Raw genomic sequence first — 24,371 nt, 5'->3', positions numbered from 1 at the left:
TGACCCCACTTGCAAACACAGTGACCCTGACCTTATCAGATGCCATCCCCACAATCTGTGTTGTGTGCAGATCTACTATTGCAGTTACTGTGTCAGTCCGTTGTATTGAGAATGGTCCTCTCTTTCACTATGCTTGTGCCAGCATGACGTTCTTCTCCCGGGACTATGAGAACATGCCACAGTACGCTCTTGCTTGTCTCTAGAAAAGCAGATTTGGGACATTCTCTCCAGAACACCGGTTTCATTCATAAAACCATGTACGTGAAACCTACAAGACCCATCTTGTGGATGGAGGCACCTTGCTTGTTCTGATGTCATTTCTGTTTTGAATGATGCTGCGGGATACTACACTTTGCATTCTTTCCCTAGTTTATCATTCAGATTTTTCTGCTTTTTAAGGGCACAATCCTTTTTAAAAAAATTATTTTATTAATTTTAATGAACGTCTACAGAGATTTTGGATTTCCATTCATTAATTTTATACTTTTCGCCTTGCCCAGCCCCTCCCCCCCAGGTTTGCTCTTCTCTTTGAAAAATAAAAGAAAAATTCCTTCATTATCGTTCCTCCCCTGCCTCCACCCCAAGCACACTCCACTATGCAACCTTCATTCTGGACTCTTGTCATAACCATAATACCCAATCATATATCACTTTTCAACTGTTCCCTCCCTCATCTGTTTCAGTGCAATATACATAGTTTATCTAGTTTTTCTCAGTCTTCCCCCAACCGTGATGTCAATCCCATTCTACAACAGTGGCACTGTGCAGTATGTGGCTTTTTGTGACTGAGATATTTCACTCAGCATCATGTCCACACACAAGCCCGTTTTGTATTTGATCTGCATTTGTTGTGTCATTTCTCTGTCTTCATTCCATCTCGGCTGTCCTCTGGGCTCTCAGTCTCTGGATGTGGCAGACAGTTCATGTGCTTGGCTGCAAGCCAGCAGGCTTGAGGTTCAAGTTCTATGCAAGGCACCTTGGAAGAAAGGCCTGGCAATATACTAACATTAAACCAACCCCTGAAAACCATGGGGAGCTGAGTTTATGATACACACAGGGTCACCATGAATCCCTCAGCATGGTGGCACCTGGTGGTGTTTTGTGTGTTTTTCTTTTGTCTACTTCTTACCTTTGTTCTTGGATTGGGCTAAAACCTTTGAGAATAGTCAGCCTTCAGTTCACTCCCAGGCTGCAGGGCAGGCGCCAGAGCCGGCTGCTTTATGCCTGTTCATTACCGTCTCTTAACCCTTTTACTGGCCCTGCCCTTCGGGGCTTCATCAGCTGCGCTTTGTAAAGTAGGAAGCTGTGACTCAGGAGGTGACAGGAGCAGCCAGACTGTGTGCAGTAACAAGGATGGGCTTGCCTGGCTTCAGGGACTTTCATGGTATGTAAATTATACGCCCAGAAAGCTGTTTGAGGAACATTAAAAAAAAAAAAGAAAGAGAAAAAAAAAAGCATCAAACCAGTTCTACCACTTTGTAGATCTGGGATCTCGAGTGAGTTCTTTAAGTGCTCTGTGCCTCAGTTTCCACATCTGTAAAATGGAGGCCCTTTCACAAACAGACGGTGCCTTGGTGGCACAGTGGCTGAGTGTTAGCTGCTAACTGAAAGGTTAGTGCTTCTAATCCATCAGCTTGCTATTTACACCCCACCCCCACCCCCAAGAGTCTGTTTTCATAAAGGTTTCTGTACTAGAACTTAGGTCTTCTCCGCCCTAAAGTTGGACAGTGGATAAGGAAAATAGAGGAATTGCTGTCTTTTGAGTTGTGGTGTTGGAGAACAGTGCTGAGTATCCCATGGACTGCTCTGTGCCAGGAATCAGCAGTTATGTCCTGGGAAGTGCAGCCAGGACGCTCCCTAGCGGCAAGGATGAACTTCATTGCACATACTCTGGACATGCTGTCAGGAGGGCCAGTCCTTGGAGGAGACATCACGTGTGGCAGAGTGGAGGGCCATCAGAAGAGAGGAGGAAGACCCTCGACAAGTTGGATCGGCACCGTGACTGCAGCAATGGGCTCAAGTCTACCGGAGATGACGAGGATGGCACAGGAGAGGGTAGGGTACGGATCTGCTGTTCACAGGGTCACTGTGGGTAGACTCGACAGCGCCTAATAACAACAACAAGAACACCCAGTGCCTTTAACTTGGCATGTTGGTGAAGAACATTGACTATCCCACGGACTGCCGGAAAATAAAGTCTGGCAGGGTGTGCAGCCAGGGTGTTCCTGAGAGGCAAGGATGGTGGGATGTCATTTCACATCCTTTGGACGTGTTGTCATGTAGGGCCAGTCTTTGGAAAAGGACATCATGCTTGAAAAGGTAGGGGGTCAGCAAAATAGGGGAAGATCTTCAACAAGATGGATCGGTGCGGTGACTGCCACAGTGGACTTGAATGTGACAGAGACCGTGAGGATAGCACAGGACGGGGCAAGGTTCAGATGTGTTCATAGGGGCTCTGAGTCGGAGCTGTCTGACAGCACCTTACGACGACAACAACATCCTGTCCTTCAGCTCTAGGAGCAGGGACTGATGAGCTTTGAGAGGGCGTCCACTCTCTGACAGTGGCTTTGGACAAAAGGAGTCCTGACGGCGCAGTGTGTAAGCATTTGGCTATCATCTGAGACATCAGTGGCTTAAACTCAGGTAGAAAAGACCTGGTGCTCTTGCTCCTGTAGAGATGACCGCCCAGGACTCCCATGGAGGAAGTTCCGCTCTGCCGTATAGGGCCACAGTGAGATTCTTCCTAACTCACTCAGAGGAGCTATTTCTAACTCACAAGTTACCGCATGTGATGTTTAGAACAGTGCCTGATTCATGCACAGAAAGGTTTACTGTTTATGCAGAAGATGCTTCCATTATGCAGCTTTTATACCGCGTGTGGCACCCTTGACATTGGTTTTGTGTGTGTGCTGTGTGTGCTACATGCATGCCCCGGCTAGTTCTGTGTCCTCTTATATGTGAAAAGCATGGTCCTCTCAAAGCTTGTGAGCCAGTCAATGGAGCCGAGCCCTGGCCTGCCGGCTTCTGACACCCCTGACCTTGCTGTTGAAGCGTGTGTCCTTCGAGGCCCTGGCTCACTGCCTGGACACTCATGAGGTCTGAGTGAATTATTTGCAGAATGAGTGAATGCACTTGGAATTTTGGGTGCTGGTTCTCCAGGTATGAAGGACTTGCTGCAAGGTAGGAATGCGTAAACGGAGTTGGGGTGCATGAACAGAGCAGAATGCCAGATCGGGGTGCTGGGGAATGCTTCTGCATACCTCTACCCGTGCCAAAGAAGCCAACAGCAGCAGAGATCACTCATTCAAAGTGAGCTCACATGTGCGGAAAATACGGCTTCGTGCAGGTCTGGCTCCAGGAGCTGCCAGAAGCGAGGCTGCTGGGGGGAATTCCTGGCCCGTTCTGCTGTCTGGGGTGTGACCGGCTGGCTGCCGGAGCCTAGCACTCACAGGAGGCTGGGTGGTGAGCTAGTGGGAGTCTGGGCGCCAAGATAAACAGCCCTGACAGCTCACTGTGGGGATTCATGTCTCAAAGACGTCAGGATCCAGCACACCCCCTGCCCTTGCGCTGACTGTGACTCGCAGCGACCCTGTAGGACAGAGCGGATCTGCCTGTGGAGTTTGCAGGCTGCGATCTTGAAGCGAGCAGTCGTTCTCCCTCAGAATTGCAAGTGGGTCCAAATCGCTGTCCTGTTGGCTGGAAGTCGGACGCTTTAAGATACTTAACAGAGTATCTTAAGACCTGTAGGAAATTAGATTGAGTGGCAGAAGTCAGTCACAAAAGGACAGTTATGTTACAAGATGATCAAGCATCCTTGGTAGCAGCAGTGAGGAGATTAGGAGCCACATTGCATTGGAAAAGTTCTCTTGGTTCCTATCAGAGATCTTCAGATTACTGAGGAGCATGGATGTCAGTTTGAAGAATAAGGCGCGGTTGGTTTAAGCCATGGTCTTTTCAGTCACTTGCAGTGCATCTGAGAGCGAGAGAATGAATAAGGATGGCAGAAGAATTGATGCCTTTGAGTTGTGTTGGAGAAGAGTCCTGAACCTCCCATGGACGGCCAAAAGAACAAACAGACCTGTCCTGGGAAACGTGCAGGGTGCGCCTTGGAGGCCCGGGTGGCTTCATTCCACTTATTTCAGGCATGTTGCTAGGAAACAGATTCCTTGGAGAGGGACATCATGTTTGGAAAGGTAGAGGGTTGACAGGAAAGAGGAAGACAGTCAGACGGGTGGACTCACGTGTGTCAGGGATGGTGAGGACAGCACAGAATAGGACAAATGTCAGATCTATTGTTCATAGGGTCGCTGTGAATTGTGTTTAACTAAACAACACCAAACACCAACAATTTAAAAAGCTAAGGCTTTCCTTACATACAGAGATAGGATACATACAGAGATAAGCAAGCTTGAAGATGTGAAATGAGAGGAGGAAGAAAAGAAATGAGCAAGGTGGCAGAAAATTCCCGGTTCAAACAAGACTGGGAAGTTTTGCAAATTCAGGATTCGAGAAGGCTGAGCTGCCCATGGGGAGGCTTGGTGGTGCAGTGGTTAAGGTTCTTGGCTGTGAACGTGAAGGTTGGCTGTTCGAACCCACTGGCTGCTCACAGGGTGATGGATGAGGCAGTCTGCTTCTGTGATGATTACAGCCTTGGAAACAGTGGACCACTGCTGCTGTCTCTTGTAGGGTTGCTGTGAGTCAGAATCAACTTGACCCTGGTGGGTCTGGGTTTCAGACTGGTTTTCTGAGTGCATGATAATAAAAAGAACGACCTTCTTGGCTGTCAGCTTTGTGAAGAGGCTGGATGTGATCTCAGGGCAGGCTGGAGGTTGGCCCAGGTGGCACCCAGGAAGGGTCCCATGAAAGAATCAAGCAGGATGGACAAGGGCTGGACACTGGGTGGGTGTCCAGGCCAAGGAGGGCCCATGGTCCAATATAACAAGCCTTTTTTTTTGTGGATCACATTTGAGTCTATTGCCTCAGATACTGTATCAGTCCATCTCATTGAGGGTCTTCCTCTCCCTCACTGACCCTCCACCTTTCCAAGCATGATGTCCCTCATTTCAAACAATCCTTTCTTGACAACAGGTCCCAAATCTGTGAGATGAAGCTTCGCCATCTATGCCTCTGAGGAACATTTCTTGTTGCACTTTCTCCAAGAAAGTATTTGTTCCTTTGGTGTCCATTGACTGTGGTGAATTTACATCCTCAGAGCAAGTCTCATTGATTAAGCTCATTGATTAGAATACCAGAGGTAGAAAAACAATCCTTCTGCTTATCTCTCTGGTAGGTGCTGGGTAGAAGGAGGTTAGGGAGGGGCAGTAAGAAGACTGAGTAATTCAGACCTTTCTGAGTTGGAGAGCATAGGCTTAGGAAGTTGCACTGTTAACCCAAAGGGTTATTTCCATGATTTGGATTTTTTTTTTTCTTACTCCAGAAACAGATTCATTTTTGAACATTGTGTTTCCTTTTTGCTGTAAAGAGAAGAAAGTTTTTTCCTTGAAAGAGCTGTGCCATGGGGAACAAAATCAAATGTTTTTCCCGAATTAAAGCACAGGTATTCTTGAAAGGGTATCAGTGACAGTAGCAGTGTCATCAAAGCTGTTGGCAAGACAGTGCTTTGAGTCGTTTTGCAGATTCTCCATCCGAACTCTGTTACCAGTGTTCTTTCATCTTCTGCGTCAACCTTGTCATCACCCTCTGAAAGTGGCTTCATTAATTCACATGGTTGTACCATCATCGGTACTATCTAATTCTGGCACATTTTCATCACTGTCCAAGTCCTCACCCACAGCCGCTGCCACTGGGTCCTGAGTGTCCGCTGAATCAGGCGACTGAGAAGCTCGGCCACCCTCTCCCTCATCAGAGCCACACCTGACAATAAGCCCTTGAAAGGGTCAACATCATCAGGTCCATCACACGACACACCGGACACCTGCAGCTGCCGCCTCCGCCCATCCTGCCCCAAGTACTCCCATCACCAGCTCCACGGAGACCACTTAATGGTTTCTCTTTACCTTTTTTAATGTACTTAGTCCGAACTAAGAAAATAAAAATAAAGCCAGACAAGCTTGCCATCGAGTTGACTCTTATTAATTCAAGGCCACTGAGTGTGTGTCAAGGTCGAACCCTGTCGACTTTACAGCCCTTGGTGTTTTAGAAGTGGAACGCCAGGCCTTTCTTCCAAGGCATCCTCATAACCTCCAGCCTTGGCATTGGAAGCCCATCACCTTCGTGATTCTCACCGCCAGAGGCGCTTCCTGGAGCGTTTACAGTTCCAGGTGTGGCTTGCATTTGGTGGCTGGTGGTATTCTGGTTACACAGCACTTGCTGTGGAAATGCTTTGACCCAGCGTGGAGAAGCCCTTCCTGGCAGGGAAGGGGCAGAAACCAGGAACAGAAAGGAGCAGGGAGCCCCTGAGAGCTTTATCTCTCCTGAAGCCCCTGGAGAACTGCTTATAACCAGGGCCGCTTAGAGGAACTCTGTTTATCTCGCAGTCTGTGATTGATGACAGAAAGAGACCACTCTTCCTGGGTGGCCAGCTTGCGCTGGGGACAGAGAGAGTTCAAGGAGTCCTTGAGATTATCGGGGGCTGCAGAGTATTCTTAACGCTCTCTGAATGTTGATAGTGCCTGCGGGTTGACAGAGCAGTTCCGGTACGAGGTTAGCCACCAAGGCGGTGTTTGTCCTTATTAGTGGTCTGTGACAGCCTTGCATTTTAAACATTTTTTTATAGGGCTTTTATGTTTTACTGTCATGCCGTGGCATGAGGAATATCATTGCTGATGTCGGGCAGATCTTGGCTGAAAACACAGAATACCAGAAAGATGTTTATATACGTTTTATTGACTATGCAAAGGCCTTTGATTATGTGGATCATGACAAATTATGTTTAATATTAAGAGGAATGGAAATTTCAGAACACTGGGTTGTGCTCATGAGAAACTTATACCTAGACCAAGAAGAAGTAGTTGTTAGAACACTGGAACACTCCGTGGTTTAAAATCACCAAAGGTGTGCATCGAGGTTGTATCCTTTCTCTGTACCTATTGAATAGGTATGCAGAGCAAAATCTCATTCAGGAAGCTGGACAATGTGAAGAAGGATTGGAGGAGACTCACCAACAACTTGCATTATTGACGCAAACGTGCTTGTAAATGATGAAGAGGCCTTGGCTCACTGCAGGAGAGGAAAGCCTTCAATGTGGATGCCAGCTCGACCTCAGGAAAGCCAAAATCCTCACCACAGCATCATGACAGATGGAGAAAAGACGGAAGCTGTCAAGGACTGCGTCTTCCCTGATCTGCAGTTCAATGCTCATGGTAACAGCAGTCAAGAAAGAAAAGTCATGTTGCACTGGGAAAAAAATCTGATGTCAAGGACCTCTAAAAGTGCTAAAGAGCAAGGATGTCCGTTTAAAGACTAAGGTACTCCTGGTTTAAACCATCTTGGTGTTCCCCCCTCCCCAATTACTTCCATGAGAATCTGAAAGGGAAATGGCTTAAGATACAGAAGAATTGGAGCCAGAGTTCTGCTATTGAAGACGGGTATTGACTACTCCATGGACTTCCTGAAGAACAAACAAGTCTTTCTTGGGGAAAGTGCAACACAGGTGCTCCTTAGAGGTACCGATGGTGAAACCTCATCTCATATACTTTGGGGGTGTTAGGAGACCAGTGCCTGTGGAAGGAAGTGCTGGGAGAGGTGTGGGGGACGGGTCAGAAAAAGAGGAAGACTCTCAACAAGATGGATTGACACAGCGACTGTAGCAATGGGACAACACAGGACAGTGCAAGGTTCAGATCCAGTGTCCGTAGGGTCCTAGGTGGCGCCTATGGTTAATAAGAAAGGGTGGCGATTTGAGTCCACCCACAGGTGTTGCAGAAGAAAGAACTGACGATGTCTTGAAGAATTAGAAGAAACAAAGTGTTTCTTTGGAGCTGGCCCAGGGAGCAGACTAGTGTCAGCATTCAGAACCGGGAAGCAGGGCCCCCTGTGTGTTCGGGTAACCCCCAGGGGAGGCCAGGCCTCAGCCTGCCAGGGACTGAAACAGCACCCATGGTCAGCATAGGGGCACAGTAGACCCTATCCTGTCATTCCACTGTGCACATGTGGGGTTGGTCCTGGGCTGCTGTCTGTGGTCAGGAGGGCTGAGAGCAGAGAGTCCAGGAGCCGAGACTGTGAGCCGCTGTCGGCTGGAGCAGCACACCCCAGAGGAGGTCTGCAGGCGTGAGCCTCATCTGCCGTCTCATTCCCAGAGCCCATCCTGCAGAGAGAGACCCTCGAGTTTGGGGTTCTCTGGTCAGCTCTCATTGGCTCAGGGTGAACCTGCCCTGTGTGCCCAGGAGCCAGTTGCTGTTCATGGCTCTGGGGCACCATATGCAGGTATTTGCTCAGCTAACCCCTGGAGGGTCAAATCCATCATCAGATCCTCCGGGGGGAAAAGATGGGCAATCTCCTGGAAACAGCTGGAGGGTCAGCTAGGCATGGATTCTGCCTGCAGGGCAATGGGAGAGAGATGGTTAGCATGGAAAGGTAAATTGTGACCTGTGACCAGACTGACTGGTTTGGGAGGAGGGGCTAGGTAGCCGGGAGAGCAGGGGTTACTGCGTTCTCCCCCACCCCCCAGTTCTGGAATATGTCCTCATAAATGTGTTACTGGATCTTAAGGTGCTCTGCAGGGCAGTTCACAGCAATCCAGACCTGCTGAGGACCAGGAGGTTTCTGTGGCTGCAGATCTGAAAAGCCAGCTGCCCCCTTGCCTTCCCTGGAGTGCCTGTGGAGTGGAAGTGACACCTTTTGGTAACAGCCTGACTGTGCTGCTAGGCCTCCTTTTAAAGTTGTAAGATACAAATCAAACAAAACAAATCCATGGCTGTTAGGTCAGTCTAACCCGTGATGACCCTCCGCTGAGTTTCTGAGGCTCTATATCTTTATGGGAGGACACTGCCCATCTGTCTTCCCACAGAGCTGCTGGTGGATTCGAACTGCCCACCCTTCAGTTGAGCCCTGGTGGCCTTGTGGCAAGAAGCCGCGCTACAATCCTGAAGGTACGCTGTTCGAGGCCACCAGCTGCTCCATGGGAGAAGGATGGGCAGTCTCCTCCTGAGATTAACTGCCTTTGAAAACCTGCCAGAGGGTCAGCTATGGGTCGGTTTCAACTCGATGGTACACAACAACACTACCCTTCATTTAGCAGCCTGGCACATGATAGACTACACCTCAGTGGCCCCTTAGAAAAGTTATGTTGGTATCCCTAAAACTTAGCACCATCAAGATGATCCTGTGGATTCGAACTGCCCACCCTTCAGTTCGCAGCCCACCACATTATGTAGTACACCTTCATGGCCCCTTAGAAAAGTCATGGTGGTATCCCCAAACCCACCACCCTCAAGTTGATGGCAGCTTAGCAATGCTGTGGAACAGAGAATTGCCCTGAGCCCGTCCGTACGTCTTCACCGGAGCTGACTGCCTCCCACTTCTGCCTCTGAGCAGCTGGTGGGCTCAAACCACCCACCTTTGGATGAACAGCTGAGTGTCTTGGCCATGGCAACACCCAGACCCTTCCTTACCATCCCACCACGATGCTGCTTGCTTCTCTCCTTCTGTGGATTCTACTCCGGGAGAACTAGACAATGTCTAGACTTTTGACTACCCCGCTCGGCTCATTGCTGTCGGCTCGGATCAGAACTGAACCACAGCTGACCCTCCAATGGGTTTTCAGACACAGTAAATCACACGGAGGAGATAGCTCATCTTTCTCCAGCAGAGCTGCTGGTGGATTGAAACTGCTTGCCTTTGGGTTGACAGGAAACATCCTTTATCCATGATGCCACCAGAGCTTAAGTCCCTGGGGGAACCTAATTGGAAGAAAGTGGGCTGCGCTGAGCCCGTGAGGGAAGGGGCATTTGCCCACTCCCCCTCACTCCAGGCTGTGCCCTAGAGCCGGCTGGGTCGGAGCCCATGTTTCCCCTTGTATTGGACAAAGGTAAATGGGCCCATTGTCTGGCTGTGCAGAGCTGTTAATAGTTTATGGATGGTGATTAAATAGCTGTGGAAGCCAGTTCCCAGTGTGCCCTGGCCCACGTGGCACTTGGTAATTTGCAGAAAATTGCACCTTTTGTCTGGCTTCCATCTGCCCTGAGGGTCTGCCCTGCTTCTGGGAGGCAGCCTCCTCCCCTCATTCCATTCAAGCTCCCATTGGCATCAGGTTTACAGGATCTGTTTAAACGCTGACCTCATTGGACTGTACGACGCAGTGTGGCTAGTGGGTCATTAACACATACACACTGGTGTGCCCCCGCTTCCTGGGACTGTGTCTGTGTGGATCTGGTCTCCTTAAAGCTTCAGATGAGCCACCGTTCTCTCTCTCTCTGCGCCTGTTAGATTCCCCAGAAGCTTAGAGGGAAGTTAGAAAAGATTCACTTTACCCTTCTATAAATGATGATGGACAATGAAAAAGGAAGAGCAGAGAAGAATCCAGGCCCTGGAATGGTAGTGTTGGATGTTAGTACTGAGCATCCCATGGCATGCCAAAAGAACCAGCGAGTCTGCCCTGGAGGAAAGGCAACCGGGGTGCTCCTTGGAGGCAAGGAGGGGGGAAACTTCGTCTCAGGTACTTCTGGCATGTTGCCAGAAGAGGCTGTCGTTGTTGTTATGTGCCGTCGAGTCGCTTGCGACTCTTAGCGACTCTATGTACAACAGCTCTAAACTCTGCTCTGTCCTGTACCAATCTCACTGTCTCCGACACACCCATCCCGATTGCCCTAGTCACCGAATCAATCCATCTCCCAGAGGGCCTTTCCCTCCTGCGCCTGCCCTCCACCCTCCCAAGCATGATGTCCCTCTCCAAAGACCGGTCTCTCTTTACAACATGACCAAAGTATGTCAGACGAAGTCTCAGAATCCTTGCCTCCAAGAAGCAGCCCGGTTTAACCCACTCCAGAATGAATCTGTTTGTTTTCTTAGCAGTCCATGGCACCCTCAGCACTCTTCTCCAACACCAAAGCTCAAAAGCATGGATTCTCCTTCTATCCTCCTTAGCCATTGTCCAGCTCTCTGACGCATAACAAGTGATTGCAAAGACCATGGCCTGTACCAGACACATCTTAGTCTCCAGAGACACACCATTGGAAAAGGACATGGTGCTGGGAATAGTTCAGTGAAAGAGAGGAAGACCTTTAACGCGGTGGATTGGCACAGGGACCACAGCAGGGGGGATTTATGGGCTAGTAAATCAAGTGAGAGGGGTCTGGCAGTGCACTGGTTAAGCATGTCTGCAAACAAGAAGGTTGGCAGTTCAAATCCACCAGCCGTTCCATTGGAGAAAGAGGAGCTTCTGTAAACATCCTCTGTCTCACTGGTTGCTCTTGAGTCTGAATTGATGCTCTGTTGTATTTCTGAGGCTGTAAACGTTTGCAGGACGAGGTTGCCCATCCTTCTCCCGAGGAGCCACTGGTCACTGGGAGTATGTATCAACTCCACAGCAATGGTTTGGGTTTTCTGACTGAAATCTAATAAACTTTATATAATGATCTGCAGGCAGTCCTTGTAAGAGCCTTGTTAAGAGCAGGAATTATACTGCATGGGGCACTGTTGTAAAACGGGACTGACATTGGGGTTGGGGGGAGACTGAGAAAGATGGGATAAATAATGTATACTGCTTTGAAACAGATGAGGGAGAAAACTGTTTAAAAGGGATATGTGATTAAGTATTATTATCATGACAGGAGTCCAGAACAAAGGCTGCATAGTGGAGCAGACATGGTGGGAGGGATTGTATAACAATGAAATAATTTTTCTTTTACTTTTCAAAGAGAAGAATGAACTGGGGGGGAGGGGTGGGCAGGGAGAAAAGTGCAACAATGAATGGATAGTAATCCAGAGTTTCTGTAAATTTTCATTAAAATTAATAATAATAAATTTTTTTTAACAAGTCAATTCTATTAATGAATCTGTCTTTAAATTGTCTTGCATGTAAATAGGAACAGTCAGGTATGGTCAGTGTGCACCTGTTTTTGTTGTTGTTAGTTGCCATAAGAGTGCAGCGCATAGCGACCCTGTGAAAAGCAGGTGTCAACTCTGTCCTGTCCTGTGACGTCCTCATCATCTCTGACACATTTGAGCCCATTGCTGAAGTCATTGTGTCAGTCCACCTGGTTGAGGGGCTTCCCTTCCTTCGTTGTCCCCTCACCTTTCCTAGCATGCTCCCTCTTTCCAAGGAATAACCTCTCCTAGCAAAATGCTTAAAGTACTGTGAGATGAAGCTTCATCATCTTTACCTCCAAGGAGCACTCTGGCTGCATCTTCTCTAAAGCATATCTGCTTGTACTTTTGCCAGTCCATGGGGTATTCAGCCCTTTTCCCCAATACCACAGTTCAAAGATATCAATCAGTCACGTCAGTTAACAACAACACAATAAGGGCATAGGTGGGTACCCTGCTCCACCTTGGGTCTGATGCTGACTTGTGTATGGGACTAAAGAATGTTCTCTTTTTCACAATATGTAATTAAAACATGCCACAGGGCATGCTGTTTTGAAATGTTAGCCACTGTCTTTTTTTATGGTTTATTGCCTCCCTTGTTTTTAAACTTCTTTGAAGGGGAAGAAATGGGTCAGCAGTCAAAGAAGAAATCGCTTTTTCACAGGAGATACAGTTTTTTTAAAAGGATAACATAGGTTGAAATTTGTGAAGGTGGTATCAGCAATGTTTTAGTGTACAGGGCTGGAAAGGAACCACTTCAGGCCTGTGGATCACAGAATTTCTGAACCAATGGCTTCACTTTATCTTGTATGGGAAAGTGGACACAGGCAACATACAGCAAATGGATGCGGCTCTGTTCATTTTAAAAAGTGTTTGTTGTTGGGTTGGTTTTTATAAAATTAATTTTAATCAAAGTTTACAGAGACTTAGGGTTTCCAATTATTTATTGTTGCACTTTTCTCCCTGCCTATCCACTTCCCCCCAATTTACTCTTCTCCTTGAAAAGTAAAAGAAAAACTCTTTCATTGTTATACAGTCCCTTCCCTCAAGTCCACTCTACGTGCATCCTTCTTCCTGAACTTTGTCATGACAATAACACCTGATCATAGAGCCCTTTTAAACAGTTCTCTCCCTCATTTGTTTCAATGCAGTGTACATCATTCCTCCTCTCTTTCTCTGTCTTCCCTCAAGCCAAGTCAGTCTTATTTTACAACAGTGGCCCCATGCAAGATTTGTCATTTTGTGACTGAAAAAAGTGTTTTATTGAAAAGTTTTCATAGCATCTTAGGATTGCACTTGACGGTGTCGTTACATATTGCTCAATGATGTTTGTCACCTGATGTTTGACACATTGTGTCTACAGCCTCATTATTTCCTGTATCCCTCCCCCCCCCCAGCCTTCTCTCACCTTTGATTTCAGGTGCATATTGAAGGCTAAGTCTCACGTTGTTGTTAAACACTGTTAAGTGTTGTTGTTATACACCGTTAAGTTGAAGCCCACTTACAGCTGACCCTCCAGTGGGTTTTCAGAGGCTGTAAATCACATGGGAGAAGACTGCCTATCTTTCTCCTATGGAGCTGCTGGTGAACTTGAACCATATACCTTTGGGGTGACAGCGCAACTCTATATTACCAGTAGGCTACCAGAGCACTCTAGTCTCATAGATGATTTTAAAAGTTTGCTTACTATTAAAAGGAATAAATCACTCATCGCTGATAACTGTTTATTCTGGGGGATTATCTGATCATTTCGTGAAAAGGTGACTTCTGGGAGTAGTTTCAGTTCCAAGTTTAAAGGGTCTCTGACAGCAATAGTCTCAGGGGTCCCTCTAGTCTTAACCTGTCCGGTAACTCCCCCCTTTTAAAACAAAACACAGGAACTTTGTTCTCTCTGGGGCCATCTTCCTACACTTTTCTTCATTGCTCTTTGCAGTGATTTTGATTTTCACAAATTGAAGGTTTGTGGCAACTCCGTGTCGAGCCAGTCTGTGGGCTCCATTACTCCAAAAGTGTGTGCTCACTTCCGCTCTCTGGGGCACATTTTGGCAGTTCCCACAAGTATTTCAAACTTTCTGATAATTCATACTTCACACGTTACCCCAAACCCATTACTGTCTTTCAGCTTCTAGAGACCCTGAAGGAGAGAGGGCTGACCTATAGGGTTTCCAGAGCCGTAGGTACATCGTGGAACGAAACCATCCCATCTTTCTCCCAGGAAGCAGCTAATGGGTTCAAACTTCAGACCTTCCAGTTAGCAGCCAAAAGCTTTATCCACAGTGCCACCAGCGTTCCTGTAATAGTCAAACCAAAGGAAGCCCACCGCTTGTGAAGTCAGTTCCAGCTCAAAGCATCCCCCCATCAGGATCCTGAGGCTATAAACCTCTGCAGGAGGAGAAGGGAGACACTCGGAGAGCTGGGCGGACGTGAGCCTGCAGTCAGCACTACAGCCTCTTTGTTGTTACTGTTAAGTGCCAGCGACTCAGTCATGACTGCCAGCTCCCTTGTGTACAGCAGGTCTGAACCTTGCACTGTCCTCACGACCCTCAGAGCCACTGCTAACAGTCACTGTGCCAATCTGTCTTATTGGGGCTCTTTCTTTCTCTGACCCTCCACCTTTGTCAGCGTGATGTCTCTTTCCAAGGATTTGCTTTTTCTGACAATGTGTCCAAAGTATGTGAGATGAAGTTTCCCCATCTTGGATTCTGAGAGGAACCTCCTTGGTGTTTAGTTTTCAAAAGCAACTGCCAAACTCTTTTCCAAAGGAGATGGCCATTTACACTCCCATCAGCCATGTATGCAATTTCCCTGACTCCTCAACAACCTTCTGTTTAATCAGTTCTTTTTGATTGTAACCAAGAAATCTGTTTTTTAGCAAGCGGCAAAGGAAGCAGCAGAGTTTTGAAGCAAGGGCTCTTGTTACTTGCCTTCTTGGTTTATGGCATTACTATGAAGATCAAAGGAAATGTGAATGTATGTGTGAGCCCACAGCATTATTAAAACCTTATTGGAGATCACTGCAAAACTTGTTGTAGTGTTTCCTTCCTGACGTGCACATAACTATCTCAGATGAAGATGCAAACGTGTCCAAATTTTAATAAAATATCTGTGTTACAATCAAAAGTGTTCCACCTGCTTATAAATAAAGGCATTTGAAAAAATTTTATTGGTTTGCATATTTGCATAGAATCATTCATTATGCATTGTTAGTGTACTTTGTTTTATATAATAATTCATTTATGGTATATTTTAAATACATGATTACCATTGCTCTGTGCCTTTTATCACCCCACCTTTTCAAGCCCCATTGAACCTTTCCCGTTACATTACCCACCACTTACTATCACTATGAAAGTCATTCGGCCCCCTTCCCTAGAAAGACATTTTTTTTAAAAGCAGACAGTGCTTTTGCCACCTGTGAAATTGTCTTTATTGCTTGTTAAATTATCAAGCTTATCAGGCCTTTTGTTCATAGAGTTGCTATGAGTTGTGCTTGACTCAAAGGCATTCAACAACAGCAACATTTAATAATCACAGAATGTAATGGTTACATATGGAGAATAACTCCCCTCTCTCAAAACAATTTGGATGGGCTGGTAAATATATCAACTGGTAACAGCGTGGGTGCCCCCCCTTATTTGGACCCCACCAGATGAACTATTCCAACAGAATGAAGTGCAAAAAGTTGGGGACTCAGAAAGCACTGGGGTGAGGGGGGGATCATTGTAAAAAAAAAAACCCCTAACCATCACCACAACGGTTCTACGTGGCAATTCCGGATCTGTGAAAAATTGTGCAACCCCACCCCACCCCATACTTTTTCAAAGCACAAAGGCATTATTTTCTGTGCACTTAAGTCTAACTGTGAGGGTTTGATTGGAGAGTTTGCCAAACTGGCCAATGGAGATTGGCGATCTGGGCGGGGTTTTTAGAACTGGTTTAACGGTAGCCCTGTTGAGGAGCCCTTTGGACCAAAGAAGCTGAACTGTATGTTTGATCCTGAAGAACTGTGTCAACAAAGGGCTTTATGGGACTCTGAGAGAAGATAAAGACAAGTGCAGGAAAATGCAGGTAACGAAAAAAAGAGAGCTCTCTGGTGACCTAGTCCTGCAGACCTGAAAGCCACACCTACATGGCGGTTTGAATCCACCAGTGGCTTCAAGGGAGAAAGACCTCCAGTTTCCTGTGCAATTTACAACCGCTCAAACCCTCTGGAGGGTCAGCTGTGAGTCGGCTCCGACTAGAAGGCAGTGAGTGAACCAGCTAACAAGTAAGGCTGGAGTTGTTCCTTAGAGAGGAGAATGAGAATGGTGAGGATGTGTCTCCCAGACGTTGGGCAGGTAAACAGGGGGCTAGTTTCTGAGCACGGTTATCATTCATGGAAAAGTGGAAGGATCAGGGTGGGTTTCGACGTATGTATAGTGGGGTGCTTTTGAGCTCTGGTGGCCTACGTGTTAAGAAGCAATGCTGCAATCCCAAAGGCATGCAGCTCCAATCCATGAGCATGGGGTACTGTTCATGTGATACTTAACTGCATTGAAAAGCCTACTGATGGGTCAGCTGTGGGTCAGTTCTGACACGATGGCACACAACGACAATAGAGGGCTGCAGCTGAGTCACTTCCAAATCACAGCCAAACCCCACGTAGAGCAGAATGAAACCCTCCCGGGTCCTGCGCCAGCCGCACAACCTCTACTGTGCTAAGCCCCTTTTCATAATTTCTGCCATGCGCACTTGAAATCCTTCCTGATTTTTTTTTAAAAAAACAACAAAAAGGCTTGTTGCGGGTGTCACAGCGAGTAGAAATGTTGGAACCCTGTTCTGGAAGGCAGCCCTACTGTGAATTTTGATTTCTTGATTTCTGCTGCCATCCGCTCAGTTCTCACCCAGTAATCCACGTGTTTGCGAGCCGAGAGTATTCTCAGAAGCTGTCAGGCCCATTCTTTCCCTCTGGGCAGGTTCGGACTACCAACCTCTTGGAGCGCGTTAAAGGGCTCACCCAAGGGCCCCACGTGGGACCTTCATTCTGCTGTTATGTAAGGAATCGAGCGCTCAACTCGGATGTGCGCTTGCGTATGTGTGCGCGTGCGCACAGGAGCGCACAGCCCTTTGCGCATGCGTTCTGTGCGCACTTTCTTGTATGTGTGCACGTGAGCATGTGTGTTTGTACGTGTACACACACAAATGCTTCAAGACCTTTTGTATACTGTTAATGTTGTTAATGTGCCATCAAGTTGCATGTGACTCATAACAACCCTATGTACAGCAGCTCTGAAGCCTGCCCTGTCCTGAGTCAGTGTCACTAATTCTGACACACCTGCCCCCATCGCCCCAGTTATTGTAACAATCTATCTCTTATGGGGGCTTCTCTCCTGTGCTGTCCCTCCACCCTTCATAGCGACCCGATGTACAGCACCTGTGAACCCTGCCCTGTTCTGAGCCAGTCTCACTAATTCTGATAACACCAACCCCCATCGCCCCAGTTAAAGTAACAATCCATCTCATCTGAGGTTTTCCTTTCATGTGGTGTCCCTCCCACCTTCCAAGCAAAATGTCCTTATTCAAGGACTGGTCTCTTCTGGCTTCAAAATCCTAGCCTCCAAGGAGAAACTTGGTTTCACTCTCTCCAAGACAGACCTGTTTGCTCTCTTGGCAGTCCATGGTATATGTGTGTTCAAGACTTTTCTCCAGCACCACACCTCAAATTCTTCTTCTGTTGTCTTTAGTAATTATCGAGCTTTCTGATGCACAGTAAGTAATTGCTAAGACCATGAATTGGATTAGGAGCATCTTAGTCCCTAGATGGGCATCATTGCTTCTCAGCACTCTGGAGAGGTCTTTAACAGCAGATTCACCCAATGCAATGATTTTTTTTTTTTATTTCCTGTTGATTTCATGACTGCTGGTGCCAAGAGTGTTGATTGTGGAGCTGAGCAAGCTGTAATTGTTAATAACCTCAGTCTCTTCTCCATTATAATCTTATATCTTATGCCATTTTATAAGTAAATTAAAAACAAAGATAAAAGTAATTAAGACACTGGATTTTTTTAGAATACAGAAGAATTTCATGAAATAACATGTGAGCAAGAGCCGGTGGTAATGAAGGAGGAAGCTCAATTTGTTCTGAAAGAATAGACAAAAAACAAGGCTCCAGGAGTTGACAGCATACCAATTGATTTCTTTCAACAGACAGACCCTGCCCTGGATGTGCTCAGTAAGTTGTGCCAAGAAATCTGGAGGACAGCCAGCTCTCCAACTGACTGGAAAAGATCAATATTTGTTCCCATTCCAAAGAAAGGGGACCCAACAGAGTGTGGAAATTATTGAACAACATCATTAATATCACATGTAAGCAAGATTCTGCTGAAAATTATCCAAAAATGATTGGAGCAATATATCAACAAAAAAACTGTCAGATGTCCAGGCTGGATTTAGAAGAGGTCATGATACTAGGGATATTATAACTAATGTTAGATGGATCTTGGCTGAAAGCAGAGAGTACCAAAGGAATATGTATCTGTGCTTCATTGCCAATGCAAAGGCTTTTGACTGTGTGGATCACAAGATATGGCTGACTCTGAGAAGAATGGGAATCCCAGAACATTTGTTTGTGCTAATGCAAAACCTATACTTGGACCAAGGAGCAGTCATTAGAACAGGGCAAGGAGACACTGGATGGTTCAAAATCAAGAAGGGGGTCCACTGGGATGTATTTTGTCTCCTTACCTTTTCAATTTGTATGCAGAACAGATCATCCAAGACACTGGGCTGTACGAGGAGGAATGTGGCATCAGGATTGGTGGAAGAGTCATCAACAACCTGCGTTATGCAGATGACACAACCCTGCTTGCTGAAACTGAGGAGGACCTGAAGCACTTTCTGCAGAAGGTCAAGGACTGCAGCCTTCAATACGGATTGAAGCTCAATATCAAGAAAACAAAGATATTCACCACTGGACTAATTGGCAACATCAGTATGGGTGGTGAAGAGATTGAGATAGTTAACAGTTTCCATTTGCTTGGCTCCATAGTCAACATTCTTGGCACCAGCAGCCAGGAAATTAAAAGCCATATTGCGATAGGAAAGTCGGCTGTTAGGGATCTCTCCAAAGAACTGAAGAATAATGCTGTCACTCTGGAGTCTAAGGTGTGCCTGATACAGGCCATGGTCTTTGCAATCACTTGCTATGTGTCAGAGAGTTAGACAATGACTAAGGAGGATAGAAGGAGAATTGATGCCTTTGAGCTTTGGTGCTGGAGAAGAGTTTTGAATATACCATGGACTGCTAAGAAAACTAACAGGTTCATCCTAGAGAGGGTTAAATCAGGCTGCTCCTTGGAGTCAAGGATTCTGAAGCTTCGTCTGACATACTTTACACATGTTTCAGGAGAGGACTGGTCCTTGGAGAAGGACGTTATTCCTGAGAGGGTGGAGAGACAGTGCAGGAGAGGAAGACCCTCTTTGAGGTGGATTGATTCAGTGACTGAGATCATCGGGGTAAGTGTGTCAGTGACAGTGAGATTGGCACAGGATAGAGCAGGGTTTTAGGCTGTTGTACATAGGGTCGCTGTTAGTTGCAGGCAATTCAACGGCACATAACAACAATAACAACATGGCCTGAATCAGGCGCACCTTAGTCACTAGACTGACACTGTTACTCCTCAGAATTCTGTAGAGGTTCCTGACAGCAGGCTTCCCCAGTATAATGCGTCTTTTGATTTCCTGACTGCTGGTGCCAAGAGTGTTGACTGTGGAGCTGAGCAAGCTTAAATAGTTAACAACCTCAGTCTCTTCTCCATCTATCATGGTGCTGCCAGTTGGTCCAGTGGTGAGAATCTTTGTGTACTTGATGTTACGCTTCAATCCGTAAGTAGGTAAGCAGTAAATCTCAAGGGAGAAGACTGCCCATCTGTGGAGCGGCCACCTGATGGATGCTACTTGCATGCCTTTGGGCTTGCAGGATAGCTTCTTTCCACTAGATCACCAGAGCTCAATGGGTTTCGTTCTTCTTTATACATGGGGTTGGCTGTGATTCAGAGGTGACTCAGTTGTACCCTACTGTTGCTGTTGTGCGTTGCAACCTTCCTGCAGGCCTTCAGAGACAGTAAATCTCAAGGGAAAGAGAGTGCCCTCCTCCCATAGAGCAACTGGTAGACTCTAACTGCATGCCTTTGGGATTGCAGCACAGCTTCTTACCACTAGGCCACCAGAGCTCAGTGCCCCTCACGCCCCACTGTTCACAGATTTGAGTGCTTAGTGACGTTTGAGATGACAGTAATAGAGGACGCCCAGAGGAGTGCTCTTTCTGGAATCGGCTGTACCTCGTGTATTGTCACCACTGCACTAGTGGAAGTCACTCAGGGCACCTTGATGTGACTGACTTTTATGGTGAGGAGTTCTTTAAATAAGATCAGCTTCAGGAATTTTATATAAGCACTTTGCATTCAGCTTTTGACCGTTTTCCATTCTTAATTGTGGAGATTTCTGCTTCTGTGGATGGGGTCGAGGGTCATTGAAAACTTGTGAATTAACAACTAAAAATCCTGTCATCATGGACAAGGGGAAGCCAACATTTGGCTGTAATTTTTGTGATACCTAGAAGCGTCTGATGGCTTAGTAGGAAGGAGCTGCCCTGCCAACCTAACAGCATGGGTTCCAGTTCACCAGCTGTTCATGGAAGACAAGTGTACAGTCTCCACTCATATAAAGCTTCTGAAAACCTGGGGAAGGGTCAGCGATGAGTCGATCTGACTCTGCATTACGTACAATGCAAAGAAGAGATGGATGGCAAGCCACACACCTGGCCTCATAGCCACCCAGGAATCTGGCGATTTTGGTCGTCCAAGAAGCAGTGTTTCTAGAAGCCAGAAGCGTGTGGCCTCTGCTCTGTGTCCCAACTTTCCCCTGGTGCTGTCATGCAAACTCAGAATAGGCTACGAAGGATCCTGATAAACTTGATGGTGGTTATTGTTGTTGTTAGGTGCTATCGAGTACAACTCATAACAATCCTGTGAATAGAAGATCTAAACTCTGCTCTATCCTGTGCCATCTTCACACTTCGTGACACACAAGCGCCCATTGTGGCAGTTACCATGTCAGTCTACCTGGTTGAGGGCCTTCCTCTCCTTTGCCGAACCTCCACCCTTCCCAGCATCATGTCCTTCTCCATGGAATAGCCTCTCCTAGCAATACATCCAAAGTATGTTAGGCAAAGCCTCATCACTCTTGTCTTCAAAGATCACTTTGGCTGCACCCTCTCCAAGGCATATCTGTTTATTCTCTTGGCCGTCCATAACATGTTCACTGCTCTTCTGCAACACCACAGCTCAAAGGTATCAATTCTCTCATCCTTATTCATTGTCCAGCTCTCAGAGGCATAGTAAGTTATCAAAAAGACTATGGCCTGAATCAGACGCACCTTAGTCCTCAAATTGACATCACTACTTCTCAGTAATGTGGAAAGATCCCTGTCTGCAGATTTTCCCAATACAATGTGTCTCCTTACTGGCTGCTGGTACTAAGAGTGTTAATTGTGTATCCAAGCAAGATGAAGTTGATTATTTCAGTCTCTTCTCTGTCTATCATGATGCTGCCTGTCATACCTGAACAGGAGATGGTTGTGTGAACACAGCAGTGGAACACTGTATGGTTTAAAATTAAGAAAGAAGAGCATCAAGATTGTATTGTCTCTCTCTCCATACCTATTCAATCCGTGTGCTGAGAAAATTGTTGGAGAATCTGGACTCTGTGAAGAGGATTATGACAGAAGAGAAACTCATCAATACCTTGTCTGATTCAGATGAGATAACCTTGCTTGCTAAAAGTGAGGAAGACTTGAAGTGTTGTAGAATTTCAAGGAATGCAGCCTCCTGTATGGATTTGCATCTTAGTGTCAAGAAAACAAAGACTTACCACTGTTCTTCCATGGTGGCAGGCCTCTTTTGTCTTGACTGCAGTGTCTTTAGGGTCACCTTTACTACTGAGGGGTTAATTCCTCTGTTGGATTTTCTAATCTTCTTAAGTCTTTCCTCCTTGGAAAATGAGAGAGCTGGCCTGAGCAGATAGTTGAACGTGATAACTGGTCATTTAAGGTATCCTTTGTTGGTTAACCGTCTACAAATATTTGTAGAAATCAGTATAAGAGTATTTGCAAATTAAGCATTTTCCGCCCTCACAAGTTAGAGACAGCAGTTAATGTCAGTCAGACTGTCCCACCAGCTGTAACATCACTGACTAGTTTTTCTCCCCATAGATGAACAGTTCTGTGCTATTAAATTTTCAGTGCTAGCTGATTTATAGGGAGCTCTTGTAAAGAGTTGGTGCTACCAACACAAAGGCGTGCACCTCGAAGTGTTTCACAGGAGAAAGGTGGGCAGTCTCTTCCCAGGGGATTTACAGCCTCTTAAAACGTACTGGAGGTTCAGCTGTGAGTCGATTCTGACTCAGAGGCAATGAATGGGGTTGTTGAGTTGAGGCAACGTATTAATACAAGCACCAAAAATATACTGTTAATAAAACACCAGCCAGCAATAATAAACCAGCAATCAAGTGTCTTCTAACAGCCCTGGGGGACAGAGCAGAACTGTCTCACAGGATTTCCAAGGTTGAGACCTGCACAGAAGCATCACCTCACCTTACTTCTTTGGAGCAGCTGGTGGGAGGAAACACGGTTAGAAGCCAGATATACTTAAAACACTGAGTCACCAGCAATCCCAGCGTTGAACAAACTGCTAGCTCTCAGTTCTGACCCAAGCTACCCGAGGACAACAGATAGGTCCCATCGTGGCTTCACAGCTGTCAGTCTTACGGAATCAGCCTGCCTCATCACTCTCCTGTAGAGCCTCTGGTGGGTTCGAACCACTGGACATTTGGTTAATGGCCGAGCGCTTGAGCCACAGCATGACCAGAAATGGCTTGTTCTGCTGTCCTCACCCGCAAACTTGGGGGGCGCATTCTCCCTCCCAGGCATGTATGGGGGGTGCTGAGGATGGAGGTTTCTTCCTTTGCCTGGTTGAGAGACACATTTCCTTTGTTGTTTATGTCTTTGAAATATTTTTTATTGGTTTTCAGAGAATAATTCCTTTGTATGTTTTTTCATTTATATCCATTGTGTTTTCTAGGATCTTTCATGTGCACTTTGTTTCACACAATCATTCATTTCCTTTGGTTCTGAGGGAAGGCCGCAGTCTCCATGCCCTGGAGGGGGCCCCTGGCCGCAGTCCCCATGTCCTGGAGGGGGCCGTTGGCCACAGTCCCTAGCTCGAGCTCACTGTCCCCCCTTTTGTTCGCAGGGCTCCCGTGTCTGGCTGCGTGAGAATGGACAGCACTTCCCGAGCACCGTGGAGTCCTGTGCTGAGGGCGTCGTCGTCTTCAGGACTGACTACGGTCAGGTGAGAACACGTCCCTGCTGGGTGCTGACACGCGGGCGTGGCCCCCACAGAGCATCCCCTCCGCGGGTGTCTCCCCACCACACGCCTTCCTCGCACTTCCCAAGTGATGAAGGTCCCAGAGAGGTGGTGCAGAGCAAGACTGTGCCTGTGATACACGGCATCGAGTTCTCCCCAGCAGTGTCTAGACGGTGGCATTCAGGGTGGGACAGCACAGTGCTGGCCCAGGCCACGTCCCCCTCCTGGATTACTTTCCACGGCCTTCCATTGCTTCCAAAGACCCCAAGACTATATAGAGTACATTCCATTGGCGACTAGGACATGCATACTGTAATTCGCTGGTTGGTTTCACTGATTAAAAACAAATTACAGTCAGAAGGATTCAACTTGTGTGGCTCCGCAGGGTTTTCACTGGCTCATCTTTCAGAAGGAGGTTGCCAGGCCTTTCTTCTGCGGCACTTGTGGAAGTACTGGCACCTCTACCATTTTTTTCAGTAGCCAAGCATGTTAACTTTTGCATCACCTGGGGACGTCTGCTTTGCTCCTATTTCCCCCTTACACTTCCATAGCGTATTCAAGGTATTTCCAGGAGAGGGCAGGGTAGGGGTACCCTGTCCAGGTCAGAACTAACTAGATTGATGAGACCACATGACATGAGCTTATCCACAATGTTAAGCAGTGGAGAAGATGTATTTCATCTTCGGTGTGTGGTAACCCTATTTGAAAATGGATGAAAGCCCGTGTTCCTGAGGAGAAGCATGTAAATCCAGAACCTGCTTCCAAGGAGAGCTTGGTTCCCGAGTGTTAGTTCACTCCCGTCTAAGGAGCCCGGCTTCTCTGTTTTTATAAAGTCACCACATTTCATGTTAGATCTGGCTCCTCACATCACAGGCACTGGTTCGAGAGAAAGAGATTAAGTTGTGCCTTTGTGATTTCAATACACAGTCTGAATGCAGTTTGCTGTGTGTGTTGAACAGAAAATTTCAAGTTCGGTTTCCCATT

At 46.9% G+C, this 24,371-nt stretch overlaps 1 protein-coding gene and 1 pseudogene across 1 annotated transcript in view; one reads left to right on the top strand and one right to left on the bottom strand.

Moving 5' to 3' along the window:
* LOC102876908 overlaps positions 1–24,371 on the bottom strand; it is a 92,994-nt pseudogene that overhangs the window by 33,770 nt on the left and 34,853 nt on the right.
* The window catches only part of MYO10 (myosin X), a 225,616-nt gene continuing 224,518 nt past the window's right edge, over positions 23,274–24,371 (top strand). Inside the window, exon 1 of the mRNA XM_006895013.1 lies at positions 23,274–23,372. The gene's annotated coding sequence lies outside the window, so the exon portion shown is untranslated. The remainder of the gene's footprint in view (positions 23,373–24,371) is intronic.

The sequence above is a fragment of the Elephantulus edwardii genome, unplaced genomic scaffold (genome assembly GCF_000299155.1).
Source record: "Elephantulus edwardii isolate Elephantulus edwardi_28Jun2011 unplaced genomic scaffold, EleEdw1.0 scaffold00153, whole genome shotgun sequence".
Taxonomy (NCBI): domain Eukaryota; kingdom Metazoa; phylum Chordata; class Mammalia; order Macroscelidea; family Macroscelididae; genus Elephantulus; species Elephantulus edwardii.
Note: the sequence above shows the minus strand (reverse complement) of the source record. Positions and strands in the feature narration are given on the sequence as shown.